An 11,310-nucleotide genomic window follows, 5' to 3' on the forward strand; every position below is an offset into this window, starting at 1 on the left:
AGAAACTATCTAGGATTAAACCTTTGGCACAAAATAAGAATATTGCTTCACACACAAAAATTCCATGTCTTTGTCAGTGACATAGTACCTAGCCAGTCCATTACAAATACAGTATCAATCTGAAGATTCTATTATTCCATTCTCTTTTCAGGTTTCTTACCAACTCCAATAAATCAAGGATTTACTTATATGAATAACTGACATCCTCTAGTGAATACTTATGTCAGTTTCACATAAAAGGTTAGCTATTTCAGCTGTGTAATTATTTTCTCAACACACAGGTGTGTAAAGCTTCTGAAGCGAAATGTCAGATTGTATAGTTCTGAAGAAGTGCTGAGTAACTGCACCCAGACTGATTGTGATGAACTACTGATACAAGAATTGCATCTAAAGTACCTTCCAAAGTAGTAAGCCTAGAGTTAAAAATTCAGTGTGAGCCAAAGCAGTTTGAGAAACAGATCTTATCCCTAATTAGAGCTGGTCAAAACTTGCAAATAATATTCACTGTGAATTAAGCCCCTTTCCTGGTTCATGAATTATTTGTGAGCCAATCCCTCTTTGCAAACTGCTCTGCAGCCACAATTATTGCAAGTATATTTGTTACCAGCAGTTGTTAGTAGGTAGCTTACTTTAATCTGGTAATTAATGTAAATTGCATTAGCAAAGAGTTCAGTTACGTGATTTGATTTCAGTTACTGTGTGCTATTTCTTATTAGTTTTCAGTTCTTTCTCACCTAAATCAAAGAGGGTAAAATCCTGGTCCCAAAGAAGTCAGTGGGAAACCTTCCATTTACTTCATTGAGACAAGGATTTCGCTCATGTTCAGTCTGTTCGTATTGGCTTTGTCAAGCCTTAGGCTCATTTTTAAATACATATATACATTGCAGAGTGCCCCAAAAATCAGTTCTAGGGAGAATTTTGTTCAACGTTTTTATTAATGACTTGTATGAAGGGATAAATTGCACCCTCAGCAAGTTTGTGGGTGACAGTAAACTAGGAGGAGAGGTAGAGACATTGGAGGGCAGGAATAGGTTCCAGAGTGACCTAGACAAATTGGAGGATTGGGCCAAAAGAAATCTGATGAGGTTTAACAAGGACAATTGCAGAGTCCTGCACTTGGGACAGAAAACTTCCAAGCATTATTACAGACTGGGGTCCAACTGGCTAAGTAGCATTTCAGCAGAAAAGGACCTGGGGATTACAGTAGGTGAGAAGCTGGATATGAGTCAACAGTGTGTCCTTGTAACCAAGAAGGCTAGTGGCATATTAGGGTGCATTAGGGGGAGCATTGCCAGCAGATCTAGAGAAGTGATTATTCCCCTTTATTCGGCTCCAGTGAGGCCACTTCTGGAGTATTGTGTCTAATTCTGAACCCCTCTATATGTGGATGCATTGGAGAGGGTCCAGCAGAGAGCAACCAAAATGATTAGGGGGCTGGAGCACATGATCTACAAGGAAAGGCTGAGGGATTTGGGCTTATTTAGTCTGCAGAAGAGAGAGAGGGGGGATTTGATATCGGACTTCAACTTCCTGAAGGGAGGTTCCAAAGAGGATGGAGAGAACCTGTTCTCAGTAGTGACGGATGGCAGAACAAGGGGCAATGATCTCAAGTTGCAGTGGGGGAGGTCTAGGGTGGATATTAGGAAAAACTATTTCACTAGGAGGGTGGTGAAGTACTGGAATGGGTTACGTAGAGAGGTGGTGAAATCTCCATCCCTAGAAGTTTTTAAGTCCTGGCTTGATAAAGCTCTGGCTGGAATGATTTAGTTAGGGCTGGTCCTGTTTTGTTGGGCAGGAAGCTAGACTCGATGACCTCCTGAGTCTCTTCCAGCCCTAGCATTCTATGTTTCTATGAGGGCCCAGTTTGCTTAAGGAAGAAATATATGAATATTCTGACTGCGGAGTTACTGGTTTAAGTCTGGCCCAAGGATGGCAGTGACCAAAAGTCATCTTCCATCTTTTTGCTGGGCTATGTGAAATGTGTTTGTATCCCATGCAGGATCTCATTTACCAAATCTATCATTATGGTCAGAGCTGTCCCATCCACAGGAGAAATTGGGGAAGCTGTCCAGAGTCACATGCTTTGGGAGGCCCCACAGAAACCTTCCCAACTATTCTATGGATGGGAGAGACCCGACGGATTATAGGGGCCTGGCATGGGGTGACAGAAGGGATTACTACTCCCACACTTGCTACACAGGTCTGGGGAGCCTGTAATGGCTAGTTGAGCTTGGCTCCTCCACAGCGACTGGAAGTGGAGTTCCTCAGCCCCAGAGTGCTCCACTTACTGCTGCTGCAGAGAAGTTGGGCACAGCAGGCTGGGAGGGTGGTGTGGCAGGGCAGAGCAGGCTGCTGAGCTGCTCCAGCTCCCACCACTTGCATGGCGATTTGGATGGGGGGCCACTCCTGCTGCCACCATGCCATGCCTCCCCATAATCTCCTGGGCCACATTGCTTAGGAAAACGGGCAAGGAGGTGGAGCGGGGGTGAGGCTTGGGAAAGGGGTGGAGCAGGGGCAGGATTGTGGCAGGGGGGTGCCCTGGACCGCAGCCTCTATGCCTGGGGCACTGGTGAGGTGTTTCCCCAGACCCCACATCCCCCTGAGGAAGACTTGGACTCCTGAATCAGCAGTTCTCAGTTTCCTAGCTGGTAGGTAGCCATGTGAGGCTGTGTCTAGACTACATGGCTCCATCGACGGAGCCATGTAGATTAGGGTTATAGGCAAAGGGAAATGAAGCGGCGATTTAAATAATCGCTGCTTCATTTAAATTTACATGGCTGCCGCGCTGAGCCGACAAACAGCTGATCAGCTGTTTGTCGGCTCAGCGCGCTAGTCTGGATGCTCCCCTGCCGACATCAAAGCCCTTTGTCAGCAGCCCCGTTATTCCTCGTGGGATGACGTTTACCGGGGCTACCAACAAATGGCTTTGATGTCGGCAGGGGAGCGTCCAGACTAGCGCGCTGAGCCGACAAACAGCTGATCAGCTGTTTGTCGGCTCAGCGCGGCAGCCATGTAAATTTAAATGAAGCGGCGATTATTTAAATCGCTGCTTCATTTCCCTTTGCCCAATAAACAAATCTACATAGCTCCGTCGACGGAGCCATGTAGTGTAGACGTACCCTTACAGATTTTTCCTCCATCACTGTAACCGGTGTCTGCATTGTTAGTCTCTGGTGAGTGATAGAGAACCTGCTGAACCTTTCAAGAGAGGACATCACATTCCTCTACTTTACCTTAAAAAATTCTCCAACTATGCACAATCATTTCCACATTCAACATCAAACACTATATAATCTAACTCAGGGGTTTTAAACTTGGATCACAGACCCACCAGAGAGAGCCCCGGATGGGCCTGTGAGTCCTAGGTTCACTCTAAGGGTGTATCTAGACTACATGGCTCCGTTGACGGAGCCGTGTAAAGTAGTTTATTCAACATAGTCAATGAAGCTTACAGAAGTAGTCAACAAAGGCTTCCCTTGTCGACCGATCTGCGTCTAGACTGCCTCACTGTGCCAAATCAACTGATTGTTGGCACAGAGCGGTGGCCATTTTTATTTTAATGAAGCGGGGATTATTTAAATCCCCGCATCACTGACTATGTCGAGTAAACTACTTTACATGGCTCCGTCAACGGAGCTATATAGTTTAGACACACCCTAAAGCACCACAGCCGCAGGATGCCCATCAGCTGTGGTTTGCCATTTGCAGACAAAGGAGAGCTGCAGGAAGTGGCATCCTCACGGGAACTGATGGACTCACAACTATCTGCTTTGGTCATTTTATTGTTCTGGCTCCAAAATTGCAACTAACAGGAAAGTGAGGCTATGCACTGAGGAGAGGGGAGAATACAGAGCCCCTTGAATATTTAACATTGACAGATCTTGATGTAGTGATGTGATAGGTCAGATTCATTTACTGGAAACAAATTTTATGTATCTTTTTTGTTTGTTTGTTTGTTTGTTTGTTTGTTTGTTTGTTTGTTTGTTTCTCAACCAGAACAAAATCTGGACCTCGTTGATTTAGTAAACTTTCAGGTAAACTCTGGGAGTTAAAAAGTGCAGCATGCTTCTTTTCACAAGGATAAAATGCTGTGACAAATCATCCTGAGAGAAATAATACAGCAGGGCAGAATCCAATAACATGGGCAAGTGATTCAAGGATGGATATATTCCAAGATGGGTGGGTGTTTACCTCATTTAGTCACATTCAGTATGTATATCCTGCCTTACTGCTCAAAGAACTTCACAATGAGTATAACATAGATGCTATGCCTATATTCTTCTGTACACTAAACTCATAAAGTGCATCAATTATGTCAGAATTGACTTCCTTAAAAGAAGAGATACCCCATGCAAAATGTAAATATATGATTGGAAATAATCTTCCCCTAGATAATGAAAATCTTTATAGAACTATTTTTCTGTACTCTAAAGTAGTAGATAAATAGTTTGTTATGGTTGGAACATAGCTTTAAAAAATCTCCTTTGTAAAGATGAAAAAACTCCTATTGTTTCTGGTAGTTCATACTTATGAAATTCCTGCTTCTTCTTAATGTTCATTTCATCTTATGCCTTTAAGACCACAGAGATTAATTTAGCTAAATGGATATGACCTTTCAAAGAGGTTTTAAAAGAAAGATTATGTCTCATTTTAGAATAACCTTCATTTTTCAGTGCTTCCCGCGGACTTCATTTTCTCTGTCTAGAGCACTATAACATTTTTCAAGTTATTGTGCCTGGATTCTTGCAGAAGTAAGAGCACATTAAGGCTGTGTCCAGACTCAGGGGTTTTTTCGAAAAAACTTCACCTGCGTCTAGACTGCAGCCGCGTTCGTTCGAAATTAAATCGAAAGAATGCGGCTTTTCTTTCGACGGTGGTAAACCTAATTCCACGAGGAAGAACACCTTCTTTCGAAAGTGCTCTTTTGAAAGAAGGCGTTCTTGAAAGCAAACAGGCTTTTTAGAAAGAGAGCATCCAGACTCACTGGGTGCTTTCTTTCGAAAAAGCGGCTTGCTTTTTCGAAATTCCGCGTGCAGTCTAGACGCTCTCTTTCGAAAGAGGCTTGCAGTCTAGACATAGCCTAGGTGACTATCTATATCATTACCTAACTATCACCAATTCCTGTGCCAGTATATTGCATTCAGCAATTACACTTTAATTTGATGAAGGGTATTGAAATACTGTGAAACTGTGTATAGAGAAATGAGAACAAAAATTGTATCAATACAGACATGCTTCAAGACAGTGTCTGAGATCCACACTGCTGTTTTCTTCAGAATGTAGATTCATTTTCTCTACACTTTCCCTTAATGCTTCTCTCTTTTGTACTAAGGAACTGAACACAGTGTTCTAGAGAGTGACCCTACTGCCCTAGAATTTGAATTGCTTTTTCTGTCATTTGGAACTATAAGCCAATTAACTGCGCTGAGTTTGGAAATGGCTAAGTCTCTGTGTGTAGAGGTAGTAATATGTTTTCTGGAACAGTGCTGGCATTCATTTTTTTTTATAACAAGTTAATCTTTCTCTGTTTGGGGTGAACAAACCCTTTGACGCCTTGCAGAATGATTTTAGAGTAACATGGGAAAAACATGCAATATACAGATCTTCCCCTGCTTGGTCCATTAGTGTGATAATTTCCCATTGATCTACTTAAAATGTTCAGGAAAGATTATTGACTGTGACAGCCAGCAACAAAAGGATTTGCACAAAGCAAGGACAGGAAATACATTATTTGCCACTACTGGACAGATATACTCATATTTATGTCCAGGAAATTGGAAAGCAGAAGAGAGGAGAAAATCCTTTTGCCAAACTCAATAATCACATAGTAGGAGAGAAGCATTTGAAGAAACAGCATTTGTACCAACTGCCTAAGCACTCATCTCAGTCTGACTCTGTTCATATTTTTGGAAACCTCTAGTTCAATGGTGCACAATCTTTTTTGATCTGTGACCCCCATGCCGTGGGGGCCACCAACTGCTGGGCTCAGCCCCTGGCCAGCTGGATCTAAGTGCCACGACCCCCTCCTTCCCAGGAAGACATCTGCGACCCCCTTTGGGGTCGCGACCCACAGGTTGCGCACCACTGCTCTAGTTCATACATGATATGTGTTAAGGCAGTGAAGAAGCCCCATGATTCATCAATCCGTGGATGTAAAAATAAAGTCCCAGCTCCAACTCTGAGGGGTGCAAATAGAAATGAGATGAATACTCGTTTCCAGCTGTGCAACTCCGTTGGCTTCAGTAGGGTTGCACAGCTGTAAGTAAGGGCAAAAGTTGATCTAGATCTGGATATCTCGCTGAGCATCTCCTGCGAGTTGTTAAGCATCCTGAATTCTCACGGGAGCGAAGGGTGTGGAGCAACTATCAGGCTCTGGGCCTTGATGCCTTTTTGAGGTGATAGAATTTTTTTTTTCTTACCTGGAACTGTTTGACACTGATTCTGTAATTTATTGTAATTACTGATGTAAGCAGAGACTGAACCACTTCTTCTAATACAGCAAGCTGAAAAGGGGAAGGAGTCCTGGGTATGGTTATTCTCACTCAGGCTACATCTACACTGCACAGTTATTTTGGAATGAACTATTCCAGAATAGTGATAGAGATGCAGCTGTGTTAGTCTGGTCTAGATGAAACAAAAGACAGAACTATGTAGCACTTTAAAGACTAACAAGATGGTTTAATAGGTGATGAGCTTTTGTGGGTCAGATCCACTTCCTCAGATCAATTTGTGGAAGAAAATATATATATAGTCACGCCAAGCTCATCACCTAATAAACCATCTTGTTAGTCTTTAAAGTGATATAGTTCTATTATTCCGGAATAATTATTCTCAAATAATTTATTCCAAAATAGCACGTTTACACTGCAGGGAAGCCTCAAAATTAGTCTGAGGCAGGTTTCCCTAATGTAGACGTGCTATCTTGACTTAGAGCCCCAGGAAGAATAACTGAGAATGGGCCTAGTGAGGGTTTTTTTTGAAATAGCAGAAGTGGAGTGTCTACATATGCCTTATTTCAAAATAGCTATTTTGGAATTGGCGTTATTCTTCATAGAATGAGGTTCATAGATTTAGGAATAAGCCGTCTGCTAATTTCAAATTATTTCAAAATAATGGAATGGCTGTGTAGCCATTTGCGTAGTTATTTTGGATTAACGGCCATTATACCAAAATAACTTTGCTGTGTAGACATACCATCAGTAGTTTAGCCCTGCAAAGTATTCAGTTGTTGATATATAAATACTGCTCATGCTGGAATGGGAAAGAAATCCTGGGTGTGGTTATGTAAATGTAGTTCAGTCAGTGCTACAGGCCTGATGCATGTTCAGTTGATAGAATGGAATTTTGCCTATTTTAACTAATTTGGCTGTTGTGGGGTCACAAACCATGTTAAGCTTAAATGTGGGAATGGTAAAATATGACCACCAGTGCTTGCAGGGGAGACACTGTCATTGTAAAGTCTCAGATGGACAAGACTTCCTCTTCCAGACTTAAGTGGATTGAATTGGGAGGAAGGAGCTTGAACCAGCAGGCTATATGACCCCTGGGCGTGAGCTGTAAGACTGGTTTAACCTGTCTCTCTTCCCCCCCTCTCCCACTGCCTGTTCTAAGGATAGACCTAAAACAGACTCCATAAGGAGTCCCTTTATTATTTTGAAATGTTATTCCAGTGGAAGCTGGAATCTTTTGGCCAGCTATGTGGTGGGCCAAGAGCTGAAATCACTGAGAAGCTGACAGATATGAAATCACTAGGTTTGTCCCAGAGCCAGATCCATTGCAGAAGCAGCAACAGGCAGCCAGTAGGGCATCTGGCAGGAGCAAGGGGCCATCAGGGAGGCTGGCAGGAGTGGCTGGCAGGTGGCCAGTAGGAGCAGTGGTAGGCAGTCAGCAGGGCAGCTGGCAGGAGCAGCTGGCAGTTGGCCGGTAGGAGCAGCAGCAAGCGGCCAGTGGGGCAGCTGGTGGGAGCAGGCGGCCGGCGTGTTGGCTGGCAGGAGCGGCCGGCAGGTGGCCAGTAGGAGCAGCAGCAGGCAGCCAGCGGGGCAGCTACTGAGAGCGGCCAGTGGGAGGCCAGTAGGAGCAGCAGCAGGAGGCCAGTGGGGGCAGCTGGCTGGAGCAAGTGGCCAACAGAAGCAGCACATAGGTGGCATTGCCACATGCTCAGTGAGTGGCAACATCAGGGTGATATGTCTGGGTCTGCACTGACAGGACAAAGCTTTAAGTGGGGTGTTTGAAGTGGGGTTGGTCTAAAGACCTTTAAGCGAAAAAGTCTGCCCTGCAGACTCTGGGGATAGTACCTTGCTTACAGGTTTCATTCATGTTATGGGTTTCATTTGTTTGTGTGATCCTGGGGTTGATGCTAGTTTACTGTTATTAAACAGACTGTTTCTATCTCTGACTCAGTGCTTACGAGAAGAGAAGAATTGCCTCTAAAGGCACCCAGGGGGTAGGTTGGAATTTTCCAAGTTTACTGGTTGGGGCTCAAGACAGTTTTAGTCACCTTGTTCAAAGAACCTCCCTAGATATTGAACCCAGACCTTCTGGCTGCCGACTGCTACTGGCAAAAAGGTTACACTATGATTGCTGTCATAGGCATGTGCAGGGGGTGTGCCAGGTTTGTCCAGGAACACCCTAATGTCTAAAAAAAGTGGCTTTGTGTTTTAATTTAATCGCATGATACGCTCTTTTAGTTTTAAAGTATGGATTGTTGTATTATGCAATAAACGCCAAATTGCGTAATATAGATGTTGTAGAAATGGATAGAAAGCCCATGTTTGCTCACAGCATGTCCTTTATGATTGAGTATTCAATAAATGTTCGCCTTTAAAAAAAATAAAAAATTAAATTCCCTGGGTGCACACCCTAATGAAATGTGCTGCGCACGCCAATAATTCCTATATTGGGAACTCCATGAACACCAAGATAGCTGCATGAAACAGCTGACTAAATGTTCTCATATTACTTTGATAATGCCTGGCCTGAGAATTGTACCACTGATTTCAGTGGGCACTGAGTCAGGCCTGAGATGAATAGGCTGTCTCTGCTGTAGTAGATAAATGCTAAAGTCAGATGTGCCCACGCAATGTATCTTTTAAAATGATGTCAGTCCAATTAGCATGTAAGAAGCTCACCACTTTTACTTGAGCTGTCAGTATCTTTAGTAAATCGTCTTATGTTACTACAGATCCCCTTGCTACATATTCCCTTTTTCATAGTTCACTGGATGCCTTCTTCAAGGTAGGAGGTAGTGCATGTATATATACAAACAATCTACACATTTTGGAGCACTGGAAGCTCCCTAGAAGCACCCTCAGTCCTCCACTCCCACAATGCCCCACCCAGACTCAACCGCCACTCTGTTCCCAAGTCTTGCCCCACTACATCTCTTCTTGTGCTCATTCTGCCTTTTTCCCTGAGGCCCATCCCTTGCGCGATCTCTTCTTGCTCCTACTGTTCCCCTGAGCCTTTGCCCACCATTCACTTTGTTCCTTCTTCCTTCCCCCCACCACTTGCCCTTAAGGCAGGAGAAAAGTAGGGGGTCTAAAAAAAATGATGGGGTCATGGTCCCCTCTCCTCCTGTTCCAGCAACCCTGCACCCATTCATATGCCTGTATACAATCTGGTACCTTTCTTATTTGGAAACTTATTGCACTGCATGTCATACATGTTAAAATAAAGAACTAATTACAGATGGCTATTTAAAAATAGAGTAAGGGAAACTTTTAATAGTGTCATAATATTTGCCAATTAAATATACACACTGAGACAGATAACCATGATGTAAGAAGAGAAGATTCATACAGCTGAGACTATAGCACTTTGTTTGCCATCAGACATCAACCATTGAGACTTTGTCTACTGTAGTGGGGGCATGAAGGATACATATTGCTGCATGCTGCAGTGAAAGTCAGTCTTTCTTTTGCAGGCCACACATATATGTCTTACACATACCCTAGACATAGAAAATAAAGCAAGGGAAAGGGCTACATGGAGTTACTGGATTGAATACTTTTCTAGTGGAAGTAAATGACAGAACTACACTTGATGTTAGTAATACCAGGATCTCATCCATTATCTAATCTGTATAGTCATACATTTAAAAGACAGTATACAACACAACAGTGAATGTAAAGTGCCTATCTCAATGAGCTTTTAGATACCATATAACTGATAAATTATTTAGTAGTAGAACATCTATAACACAGCTGAGTATTTCCCTTCTATTCAGTAGACAGTGTTCCCTCTAAGATTTTCCATCCATGAGCGGAGTGAGTTTTGTCTCGTGCAGCAATATTGAGGTCATGTGTGCTTGTTCGGATGTGTGCCACCATTGCACCTACCAATTACTAATATCATATATATATAATTACTAATATATATATATATAAAATAGAAGAAAGAATACTAATGTAGCCCTTTCCCAGTCATGAAGGGTATGTCTAGACTACATGCCCCATTCCATGAGGCATAAGGGAGCAGTCGACAAAGGCTTCCCCTGTCAGCTGATCCACATCTTGACTTGTGCGCTGTGCCAGCACAGCGCGGCGGACATTTTTATTTTAATGAAGCCTGAGATATTTAAATCCCTTCTTCATTGACTATGTCGGGTAGCCTATTTTACATGCCTCTGTTGGCAGAGGCATGTAGTCTAGACATACCCAAAGAATAAAAAGAGCTATTAAATCAGCACTTTCACCCAAGCATTCTTATTATTAAGGCTGACCCTAAGTGCCAATATTCTGTATCATACCATCAGTTACAGATAAGGTAAAAAGACATCATCCCCCACCCTCACTATTGTACCTGCAAAGTTTGAACAATAAGCTGTTTGTCTTTAAAGACCAGTGCTGCGCTGCTACACAACACCAGTAATAAATTATGTCCCCTGACTTCTCCACCTAAAATCCACTGCCAGAGGGTGTGTCAATTGCTTTTGGAAGCCACCCATCAACCACCACACCCTACCCCTCGGGCATTCAGCCCACAGCCTGCATGCCCCCACCTTGTGTACCCGAATTCCCTCCCAGAGCCCACATCTCCTCCTACACACAAACTCCCTCCCAGAACCTGCACCTCACACCAGCCTGGTGAAAATGAGTGAGGATGCGGAAGAGCAAGAATGAAGTTGGAGGGGGATGGAGTGGGTGGAGGCCTCAGAGAATGGGTAGGACAGGGGAGTGGCCTCAGGGAAGGGGCAGGCCGAGGGTCTTTGGATTTGCCCAATTAGACAGTTGGCAACTCTACCAGGTGAGCATGAGGAAGCCCTGTCTGTGCCAGAAAAGTGTGCCTAACACCGCAGCTGGTAGCTTGCTG

This window comes from Pelodiscus sinensis, chromosome 1 (assembly GCF_049634645.1).
Source record: "Pelodiscus sinensis isolate JC-2024 chromosome 1, ASM4963464v1, whole genome shotgun sequence".
Lineage (NCBI taxonomy): Eukaryota > Metazoa > Chordata > Testudines > Trionychidae > Pelodiscus > Pelodiscus sinensis.